Source organism: Macrobrachium nipponense, chromosome 27 (assembly GCF_015104395.2).
Source record: "Macrobrachium nipponense isolate FS-2020 chromosome 27, ASM1510439v2, whole genome shotgun sequence".
Taxonomy (NCBI): Eukaryota; Metazoa; Arthropoda; class Malacostraca; order Decapoda; family Palaemonidae; genus Macrobrachium; species Macrobrachium nipponense.
The window spans coordinates 27,137,189-27,149,688 of record NC_087216.1 but is presented as its reverse complement, the minus strand read 5'-3'; the positions used below and the strand labels follow the sequence as shown (position 1 = coordinate 27,149,688).

At 34.8% G+C, this 12,500-nt stretch overlaps 1 long non-coding RNA gene across 1 annotated transcript in view; it reads right to left on the bottom strand.

Moving 5' to 3' along the window:
• Positions 1-9,054: 9,054 nt before the first annotated feature.
• Positions 9,055-12,500, bottom strand: part of LOC135200575 (uncharacterized) — a 17,265-nt gene continuing 13,819 nt past the window's right edge. Inside the window, exon 3 of the long non-coding RNA XR_010311321.1 lies at positions 9,055-9,177. This is a non-coding gene — a long non-coding RNA (uncharacterized LOC135200575). The remainder of the gene's footprint in view (positions 9,178-12,500) is intronic.

Here is a 12,500-nt window from a genome sequence, read left to right as displayed (position 1 = left end):
TCTTGTAAGTAATTAAATTAATCAAAGGGCATCACTCCATCAACAACTTTAAAACTCTAAGTATTACCCTGATTTCAGAAGTCTAAGTACTTCCCTGGTTCTAAGTCACTTCAATTAAATTGAATTAAAGCAAATCAATTACCACTCTATGTTTCTACCCTAACTATATATAATCATAATTATATATTTATACTGGTGTAAGATAAAGAAAACACTTATAAAAATTTTAAATACAAAAATTTTATTTATTATTAAATTCAAAATTTATAAGTGAAATTCACAATATCAGGGAAAATTACTGTCATTTGAAAACAAAGTAAAGTTTAATTAATTCTTGAATCAAATTAAGTAAAATTAAATCAAAATTAATTTATCATAAAATTCAAGAAAATTAATTCAATCAAAATTCAAAAGTGTTAGGCAATAACTGAAAATTTGAAATTAATTCACAAGAGCTAAACAACAATAAAACTTGAAAAGAATTCTAAGTAAATGCAAATCAATTCACAAGTGTTAAATTTAATTAAATGTGCAATGATAAAGCAATGAAAATAACTAAGTCAATTAAATTGTGAATGCAAATGAAAATATAAACAAAAAGACACACTTCAATAAGAAAATGAATAAGTGCACAAACAATGGAACAGACACAAACACAAAAAATATCAGCAATGTGTAAAGTGTAAATCTTTTTCATTCAAAACACTAACCAACAGTTTTTTACCAAACCTTCGTAACAGACAACAGTTCCTATCAATTATTAATTAAACACACTCCCTATCCATTATTAGTTATTCACTGTTCCTAACAATTATTAGTTGCAACTAATAAAAATATAACACACTTTAACCTTTTTGGTATACCAACTTCTTTTCTTCTCTTGTAAATTACACTTCCACAAAAAAACAAGCGCCGTTACGAAATGTTTGTTCAGATTCCACAAAAGAAATTAATATAAACTAAAATAAATTCTAAGAAATATCAATATACAATTCTCACAATATGAGTGGACCAAATTTACGTTACGTAATTAATCTCGATGTCGAGTGAGAGAGAGAGAGAGCGAGAGAGAGAGAGGGAGATCTAACTGCCTCGAGGTCTTAAGATCGAATGAAAATTTCTTACCTTTATGGCAAATGACAGAGCAGATGTCTCAAAACGTTTCTAGGCACGAAAGCTTCTCGAAAGTTCTGAAATCGACGCAATCTTACACACACAATGTGCAACATCCAGTGGGACTTGACAAAGATATACGCTACAAGACAAGACTGCTCAACAGATACGTACCCGATTGAAACGGAGGGTAAACGATAATTAAGATGACATGTTTTTGATGACACGTAAAAAGAGTCGAGCTCATTATCAAACGCGCTGACAGAGCAGGGACGCAAACGGATCTCGCTGACTCTAATTTCAAAGTGCTGACATAAAAGTTAAACATTTGCAGCTTTGAAAAGACAAGGATCTCTCTCTTTACGTTATATATATATTCTTTTACAAGACGTTAATGCGAATCTGAACACACATTTTAAAACATCCTATTCTAAGCTATCTAGGAATCTGAAAAATGTTACACAATCTACAAGACATTTCAGAGGGGAAAACATGCATTTTGAAAGTAGCAATATATAATATACCTCCCCCCCAACCCCCCCCCCCCCAGAGATTTTTTATCACGGTGTTTGAATCCAACGATTTGCAACGAGATAATAATCAGCAAACTACATTGTTTTGCCACTAATGTGCTGCACTCTTAAGTTATACTGTTGCAGACCACAAAGACCACCTGGTCAGTCTTTGATTATGGTTTTCACTTTCTGATAAATGACAGTGGATTGTGATCAGAAAACACTACAATTTCTTCATTCCTAGGTCTATTCACTACACTTCAAATTTTTTTCAAATGCGGTGATTAAGGCTAAACTTTCCTTCTCAATTGTCGAATATACTTTCTGATGTTTTTTTCAATTTTTGTAGACATGAAGCATACAGGATGGTAGATATTATTTTCATCTTCTTGAAGTAGAACAGCTCCAACACCACAGTCTGACGCATCAACTTGTATCACAAATTTCTTGTCGAAGTCTGGAGCTTGAAGTACTGGTCTTGAGTTAAAATGGCTTTTACCTTCTCAAAGGATTCTTGACACTCTGGAGTCCAAATAAACTTAGCTTTTGGGACTAGTCAAGTCTGTCAAGGGAGCTACTACGGCTGAGAAATTTGGGCAAAAACGACGATAGAAACCAGCCATGCCTAAAAAATCTCTGTAGCTGTTTTCCTGGTAGTAGGTGGGGTAGCCTTACGGATACCTTCTACATTAGCATTTACTGGAGCAAGAAGGCCTTTTTTTAAGGCCTTTCCCAACTTCAAACCCAAGATACTGTACAGTTGCCTTTCCAAACTCACTCTTCTCTAGGTTGACTGTTAATCCTGCTTCTTGTAGTTTCTTGAAAACTTTCTTCAGAATCTTCAGATGTTCTTCCCACGTTGTAGAGTAAATCACGATGTCATCTAGGTATACACCTACTCCTTCTATTGATCCTAACAGTTGATCCATCACTCGTTGAAATGTTGCGGGTGCATTCATCAGGACCAAACGGCAGAACAGTATACTGATATAGTCCAAAAGGAGTAATAAAAGCTGACAGCAGCTTCGCATTCTCATCTAAGGGAATTTGATAATATCCTTTCAACAAGTCTATCTTGGAAACAAACTTGGCTTGCCCAATATTATCAAGTAACTGATCTATAAGAGGCAAAGGATAATTATCAGCCACACTGATAGAATTCAGCTTCTATAATCAGTACACATCCTAAATGAACCATCTGGGTTTCTTCACTAACACACATGGAGAAACTGAAGTGACTTGAACTGGGTTCTGCTAATCCATGTTGCAGCAAATACTCAACTTCTTTCTTCAAAACATCTCGATGATACGGTGATAAGCGATAGGCTCTTTGCTTGAAAGGTTTCCATCTTCTTGAATCTTGATTTCATGCTTGGTCAGATCAGTACGTCTAGGCACATCTGAAAAAATTTCTGGAAAACTTCTAATTACGTCACTTAAGTCTTCACCTTGTCAACACTCAGATGTTTCAGTTTATCCTCCAAATTTTCCAAAATTGAAGAATTATTCATCTTGCTTGCAGCTCCTAATTCGTAGCCATCATCGTCTTCTGTAGATAAAGTTGTCTGGGTTACTGACACAGTTTCAGTTTTAGTTTCTGAGAAATAAGGTTTCAAGAGGTTCACATGTATCTTCCTTTGTCTTCTTCTTCTTTCTGGTGTTTCAATCACATAAGTTCTATCACTTAACTTCTGAATTATCTTGTAAGGACTTGAAATTTATTAGTGAGGGGAAATCTCTTGACAGGTAAGAACACTAACACTTGTTGACCAACACTAAAACTTCTTAGCTTAGTCTTAGCATCAAATCTCCTTTTCTTTTCTCTGACTCATTTTCAAGTTTTCTAAAGAGAATTTTCTAATCTCTTTCAACCTCTTCCTTAAGTTCTTCACATACTCTGCTTGGCTTTCCTCTTGATTTTCTTCCCAATTTTCTGCAAGAATCTTCAACGGTCCTCTAACTTCTCTTCCAAAAATCATCTCATTAGGTGAACATCCCATACTTTCTTGGTAAGCACTCCTAACTTCAAACAACATTAATGGTAAAACCAACATCCCATTCTCTTCCTGACTCAGAACAATACTTTGTCAGCATACCTTTTCAATGGGACTGGTGGAACCTTTCCAAGGCACCGTTGAGTTTTATGGATGATAGGCAGTGGATAACTGTTGTTTCACTCCTAACAAATTTCATCACATCCTGGAATAACTTTGAAGTAAAGTTTGTTCCTCTGTCACTTTGTACTATTTCTGGTATACCAAACTTTGAGAAAAACTCCACAAGTTTCTCAGCAACTACCTTGGCAGATATGTTTCTAACAGGGATTGTTTCTGGATACCTTGTCACAGGACACATTAATGTCATAAATACTCCATTTCCTTTCTTTGTCTTCGGCATGGTCCAACCATATCTATAATCACTTTGCTAAAGGGTTTCTCCTCTAACTTCTATAGGTTGTAGGGGGGCTTTCTTGATGGTTTCATTCGGTTTCCAGCTATCTGGCAGGTATGACACTCACGACAAAACCTGCTAACATCTCTGTGAAGTCCAGGCCAAAAAATATTTTCATGATCTTCTCCACAGTCTTCCTGATTCCCATATGTCCAGACTCATGAGCTACTGCAACCACTTGCTTTCTCAATGAATAATGGAATCAAAATTTGATGATATTCGCCCCATACAGCATCTCCTGGTTAATATCTGAGGGTCTATACTTCCTCATCAAGCAAACCTTCCTTCAGATAGTAACAGGTAGGAGTTTGTTGCATCTCTTCTCGATCAACGCACTCTGAAGAACAAATCAGTTAACGATGCATCCTTCTTCTGCAAGTCCATCAGCTTCTCTCTTGTCACTTGACCACTTCAAAGGTTGAATTCTCAATATCTGCTAACTCAGCTACTGTAGTTTCACTACTGTCTTCAGCAACACTTTGACTACTAGGAGTCTCTTCAGGAACATCAGGTTCTTCTTCTTCGTCGTCGTCTTCTTCATCTTCTTGGGAAATCTCTTCCTGGTCAGCACTATGGGAAACTTCACTTCCCTGGAATAATTCTTCTAAGCACAAAGATCCTTCACTTGATCCTTCTTGGGTGTGTAAATCCTCAGTTTCTTCACTTACAGTCGTAGTCCTCTTCATACTTCTGGTAGTTACGCAACTAGAAACAGGTGGGGGTTATTCTTCTCCAACTCTTCTGTAGGACTAATTCCTCAATGGTTTGTCTATCACTACAGGACAAGGAATAAATGGCACACCACCAACTTCATTCCCCAACACGAACATGTATAACCTTCCACAGCCAGTGAGTTCCTTTACAGCAAAATCAACATTCCCTGTCACCAATTCACATGACAGGTGGGTAAGCTGGCATATAGGAGTTTACTTCTCTCCTCCTATACCCTTCAAAATAACTGAATCTCCTGTGAGACTCTTCTCCAACTGAGGGTGAGAACCACGTACTACCACACTATGGTTACTCCCTGTATCACGTAATATCTTGACTGGTACCTGCATACTTCCTTCTTGAGTGACAGCATACCCTCATAGATATATGGCTTAAAAGCCTCCACACTGCTTAACCACTCACTGCTTGAGGTAGCATTTCCACTGGTTGCTAAACATTCAGCTTGTTTTTAGTTTCATTCTTCTCTGGAGTCTGATTCTTTCCCACACTGCTCTTCGTAGTTTGTTTCACAACTTGACTAACTGGTTTTGACTGCTGTTGATTCCGGTAACACTCTTGACTGTAGTGTCCTACTCTTCCACACTTGAAACAGACAACATTAGGTTTCTGTAACTGTCTTGAAAAAAACTGGATGAGGATTCACATTAATTTGCTGAGCTGTATTTCCTTGTGTACTCTTAGTAGTATCACTTGAAGGTTTCCCATTAAATTTGTTCCTGTTATTTGGATAAGACTTAAAACCTGGGCGTTGTTGACTCTGGTACTTGACATTGTAATTACGTTTGCTACTGATTTATATTGTAATCTTCACTAAGTGTAGCGGCTTTGTCAAGTTTCTTCACTTCTCTCTCTCTTAAATAGGCTCTTATATGTTCAGAAATTCCCTTAAGATACTGTTCAAGAACAAGTAACTCTTCTAACTCATCAAAAGTTTTAAACTTTAGCAGCTTCTATACCCAACGTTTTGAAAACACCTTCTCACTTTGTAAGCATAATCTAAGAAGGTTCCCTTCTCATAACTTTTTCTTAAATTTTTTTCTGAATCTCTCATTGTAGTACTCTGGGGTCATCTGGTAACTTGTAGCACACTGTGTTTAAGTACCTTGTAGTCTTTACACTGATCAGCTGTTAAGGCTAGATAAGCACTTCTCCCTTTACCAATCAAGACACTTTGTAGCAAAACTGACCATTTATCCTCTGGCCATCCCATACCTGAAGCCACTTTCTCAAAGTGATCAAAAAAATCATCTGGAGCTTCTTCAGTAAACTTAGGGATTAACTTCTGTACTCTCACTACATCAAATACAGGGTCTTGATTACCTTGGTTAGGGTTAGACGGTGTGACAGGTAATGTGGAATCTAGCTTTATTAATTAATTCCATTTCCCTTTCATGTCTTGCGATTTCTCTTTCCTCTTTTATTCTTTCTCTTTCCTCTTCTGCTGCTTTTTCTTCTTCTCTTTCTCTTCTTTCTTGTTTTTCCCTGTCTATTCTTTCTCTTTCAGCTTGCATTCTCTCTCTTTCAGCTTGCATTCTCTCTCTTTCAGCAAGCATTTTTAGCTTAATCAAATTCTCCTCTGCTTCAATGCGTCTAAGCTCTAACTCTGCATCACTTTTCTCTTTCTTTTCTGCTTGCTTATTTATGAGATCAGCACGTGCTACATTCAACAACTCTTGAGCCAAATTCTAACTCATCTTCATCAGTTTATTCTACCAGGAGTTTATCAATGATTCCATAGCAATACATCTTATTTGTGCCTTTACCATACTAGTAGACACATAACCACCACATGCCTCTGCTAAAGCGCTCCACTGTGCTCTAGACAGAGTGGTTTCAGACAGAACTTGGACGGAAGGAGCTGCTAAAAATTCCTGAACATTGAACTGAGCCATTTTCCTCTAAGTTATCAACTTACAATTCAATACAATAAATGCAAAACAAAATTATATGGTCACTCTCCTAACAAAATATATTCCTAACACCACCAGTATATTCTAGAGTGATAATGCAATCTGCTTTCCCGGGTCTCTGGGTCGAAAGCCATTAAATAATGTTACGAAGTGCCAAGTATCTGGTTACCATGCATCAAATATTACCTCACCAAAAGCCAGACACCTGAACCCTCATAAACAACAATTTAAACGATCTGAATACTCTAAAGGCAACAGTGATCCCCTTAACACTTACCAGTATAGCAGGGAAAAAATCAGGACTTAAGTTCATCCAAAAACCAGGTTAAGGCTAATCTTTCTGTATAGTAATATTAAATTAATCAAAGGGCATCACTCCATCAACAACTTTAAAACTCTAAGTATTACCCTGATTTCAGAAGTCTAAGTACTTCCCTGGTTCTAAGTCACTTCAATTAAATTGAAGGAAAGCAAATCAATTACCACTCTATGTTTCTACCTAACATGAATATAATCATAATTATATATATTTATACTGGTGTAAGATAAAGAAAACACTTATAAAATTTTAAATACAAAAATTTATTATTCAAATTCCAAATTTATAAGTGAAATTCACAATATCAGGGAAAATTACTGTTATTTGAAAACAAAGTAAAGTTTAAAATTAATTCTTGAATCAAATTAAGTAAAATTAAATCAAAATTAATTATTTATCATAAAATTCAAGAAAATTAATTCAATCAAAATTCAAAAGTGTTAGGCAATAACTGAAAATTTGAAATTAATTCACAAGAGCTAAACAACAATAAAACTTGAAAAGAATTCTAAGTAAATGCAAATCAATTCACAAGTGTTAAATTTAATTAAATGTGCAATGATAAAGCAATGAAAATAACTAAGTCATTAAATTGTGAATGCAAATGAAAATATAAAACAAAAAGACACACTTCAATAAGAAAATGAATAAGTGCACAAACAATGGAACAGACACAAACACAAAAAATATCAGCAATGTGTAAAAGTGTAAATCTTTTTCATTCAAAAACACTAACCAACAGTTTTTACCAAACCTTCGTAACAGACAACAGTTCCTATCAATTATTAATTAAACACACTCCCTATCCATTATTAGTTATTCACTGTTTCCTACAATTATTAGTTGCAACTAATAAAAATATAACACACTTTACCTTTTTTGGTATACCAACTTCTTTTCTTCTCTTGTAAATTACACTTTCACAAAAAACAAGGCGCCGTTACGAAATGTTTGTTCAGATTCCACAAAAGAAATTAAATAAACTAAATAAATTCTAAGAAATATCAAATATACAATTCTCACAATATGAGTGACCAAATTTATGTTACGTTAATTTAATCTCGATGTCGAGTGAGAGAGAGAGAGAGCGAGAGAGAGAGAGGGAGATCTAACTGCCTCGAGGTCCTTAAGATCGAATGAAAATCTCTTCCTTTATGGAAATGACAGAGCAGATGTCTCAAAACGTTCTAGGCACGAAAGCTTCTCGAAAGTTCTGAAATCTGACGCAATCTTACACACACAATGTGCAACATCCACGTGGGACTTGACAAAGATATACGCGTACAAGACAAGACTGCTCAACAGATACGTACCCGATTGAAACGGAGGGTAAACGATAATTAAGATTGACATGTTTTTGATGACCACGTAAAAAGAGTCGAGCTCATTATCAAACGCGCTGACAGAGCAGGGACGCAACGGATCTCGCAGACTCTAATTTCAAAGTGCTGACATAAAAGTTAAACATTTGCAGCTTTGAAAAGACAAGGATCTCTCTCTTTACGTTATATATATATTCTTTTACAAGACGTTAATGCGAAATCTGACACACATTTAAAACATCCTATTCTAAGCTATCTAGGAATCTGAAAAAATGTTACACAATCTACAAGACATTTCAAAGAGGGGAAAACATGCATTTTGAAAGTAGCAATATATATATATAATATATAGATATAATATATATATATATATATATATATATATATATATATATATATATATATATATACATACATAAATTTCTGACTCACACTGGGTTCGATGCCAATATGAGCCACAGAATTATTTGCGCCAAACGCTTGATCGAGTGTTGTTTATTTCACATTATATATATTTATTTAAAAACATTGAATTTATCAGTATGTATGTGTACATGAGAGAGAGAGAGAGAGAGAGAGAGAGAGAGAGAGAGAGAGAGACTCGCACCAACATTTCTACCCCAGAGACCAAATAAACCATGAGATGGAACCTGATGCCCACCTGGAAGATAATCATGGCATTGCTCTACCAACCAGTGCAACTCTCACCTGGGCTGGCCAGCCAAGCATCGGATACGTTCATTCGAATTTTGGCAACTTCTTCATCGCCGAAAATATGACCCTCTCCAGGGAGGACGCCCACCTCGTCATGGGTGCTGAAAGCAAATGTAAGTAAAAGTTACATTTGAAATATGTTGGTTAAATAGTTTGAAAGGACCGTATTTTAATGATTTAAAAATGACAAAAATTTCGCGTCATGGATGCTGAGAGCAAATGTAACGGAAAAAGAGATATTTGAATTATGGTTAAATAGTTTTCAAGGAAATGGATTGTATTTCAACGACTTATAAATGACTTGAAAATAATTACTGATAAATTAATCATTGGTTTGATGTCTTTCAAATGGAAGTTCCTGTTTAAAAGGCATTTTAAATATTAAAAAATGACTAAATTATTTGTAAATATCAATTTTATTTGTAAATATCACAATTAATTTAACTAAATATCACAGATTTATTTGTAAATATTACAAACTTATTTGAAATATTACAAATGTATTTGTAAATAAATTTACAAATGTATTTGTAAATAAATTAACAGATTATTTCGTTAAATTAATAGATATATTTTTGAGTTAGATATTTATTTGTAAATTATATAGATATATTTTGAGTATTAGATATTTATTTGTAAAATATTTAATTAAAAAATTTAAAAAATTTATTTGTAAATATTACAGATTTATTTGTAAATATTGCAAATTTATTTGTAAATATTAAAAGTTTATTTATCAATATTATAAAATCACTTGTAATTATTACAAAATCATTTGTAATTATTACAAATTCATTTGTAAATATTACAAATTCACATATAAATATTAAAAATCTATTTATAAGTATTACGAAATTATTTTGAAATATCGCAAACGTACTTGTAACTATTACATATTTATTTGTAAATATAAAAAAAATTATTTGTAAGCATCACAAATATATTGGTAAATACCACAACATTATTTGTCAATATTACAGATTTATTTGCTAATACACGAAATCATATATTTTTTTCTTTATCAATCTCCCAGCGGGGCAAGAGAGGAAGCATAAGTTATCGCATTATCTTCCTGTCACCCAATCTATCGATAATCCATGAAGGCTTCGATTTCCTTTATCAATAAAAGAAAGAAAGGAATATAGAATTTCATTTGATCTGTTATCTATCGCCTTCACTCCCAGAATGGAAATGCCAATTTTTCATCTTCGTTTTATGACGAGGCATCGGTATTTCTGGCGCTAGTTCTAATTTATCCAGATTTTGGCCAAGTAAATATCAAATCACCTCATTGTACTTTATTCGTTAACTCGAATATATTTATTGATTGATTTGCTTGTCTTGGCGTAGTAAGTAAACAGCATGCTTTTCTGTAAAATTTAAATAATAAGAAGTATTAAACGTCAAAGTAATAAAAGACCCATCATAATCAGTACTCAAAACGAGAGAGAGAGAGAGAGAGAGAGAGAGAGAGAGAGAGAGAGAGAGAGAGAGAGAGAATCTCTTACTTAGTAATACAGACACTAAGAAATCTCCCATAATTATTATTTTTTCTTAACAGAATTTCCAATGAAACCTGAAATTAAAATCAATCACGTAAAATTTGACACCCATCCCTCCCCTCCTTCCCGACCCCTTGTCCCTAAAGCAAATCAACACCCCACCCCAGTTTTCCCACTGCCTTCCCAAGCAAATACTCTCCCAATTCATTCCCCAAGCAAGCAAAATTCATTCCCCAAGCAAGCAAAATTCATTCCCCAAGCAAGCAAAATTCATTCCCCAAGCAAGCAAAATGCAAGTATAAATTTGACACCTTCCTTTTCAGGTCAGTGTAGGAACCAGTGCTTCGCCCTTGGGACATGCAAAGTCTGGTCACTCGTGTGGATAGACGGCGGCAGAGCAGAGTGTAGGATGTCTGCCGTAGGACCCACGAATTACACCTTGCTGAGACAGCAGAACACGTTCAGCTGTGTTTTTTCGTGAAGGTAAGGAACAAATGATTATAACAGAATTACCTGAGAAGAGAGAGAGAGAGAGAGAGAGAGGGAAGAAAGAGAGAGAGAGAGAAGAGAAGACCCTATATTTTCCAAATGAAGTAAATCAACTGTGCTAATAATTGACAGTTTACCAACAGAGAGAAGAGAGCAAGAACGCGAGAGGAAGAGAGAGACAGAGAAGGAGAGAAGAAGTATCCCTTATTCCCAAATTGAAGTAAATCACTGCTAATACTTGTACAGTTACCAACAGAGAGAGCAGAGAGAGAGGAGAGAGAGCAGAGGAGAGTAATTCCCTTATTCCAAATGAAGTAAGAATTCACTGCCCTAATAATTGTAGCAGTTACCACAGCCACACACAGAGAAAGAGAAAGAGAGAAGAGAGGAGAGGAAGAGAGAGAGAGAGAGGAGGTATTCCCTTATTGCCAAATGAAGTAAATCACTGCTAATAATTGTACAGTTACCACAGAGAGAGAGAGAGAGAGAGAGAGAGAGAGAGTGAGAGAGAGAGAGAGTATCCCTTATTTCAAATGAAGTAAATCACTGCTAATAATTTTACAGTTACCACAGAGAGAGAGAAAGAGAGAGAGAGAGAGAGAGAGAGAGAGTAGAAACTAGATTCAAATCTCATCTTCTTCATGAGATTACCCTCATTTATGAGTGAGGAGATCCGTTCCTGGGAAGCCAAATAATTATCATTCCTCTTCGAAATTAGGAAAACGCGTCGAGAACATGTTTTGGGAAACAATTTAATTTTGCTAATTTTTATTGATCATTTTTAGAAATTTTTAGAAAAACAAACTAGATAGTGTATTGAGTGACATTACAACAGCCTCTTATAAAACGACCTACAGATTAGATACCTATCTGCTCCTCATTGGCTATCTAATCTTCATAAGCTCGCATCGAATTACATGGGAGCGCTCAGGCGCGCACTTCTTCCATAACAAACGCCGAAAAATTAAAGCAATCCTGATATCTCATCTCTCAAAAGGTAACCTCATTAATGAGACGGGAATAATTGCGAATTAAAAAAAAAAAAACAATATCAGTCGAGGAAATTGAAATGGATAAACCTCCATCTTCAGGGTATTTGGAAATCCCTGTTAGGGAGAAACCTTCATCTTTAGGGTATTTGGGCATTTAGAAATCCCTGTTAGGGAGAAACTTCTATCATTAAGGTATTTGTAGGGTATTTGTGTAGAAATCTCTTGTGGAGTAACTTCCATCTTTAGGTTATTGTTAGGGCATTTCTGGGGTAATCATAAGAGTATTTCAAGTATCTGGGTTATTTTTGTATCGGCGAATTCATGTTTTAAAAAACTAGTATCATAAATAGGTATTTTATCAATTTCTTTATATGAATATCTTTCCCTTCCTTTAACACAATATTTAATTAGTAATCAGAAATAGTTTTATCAAAATATCTT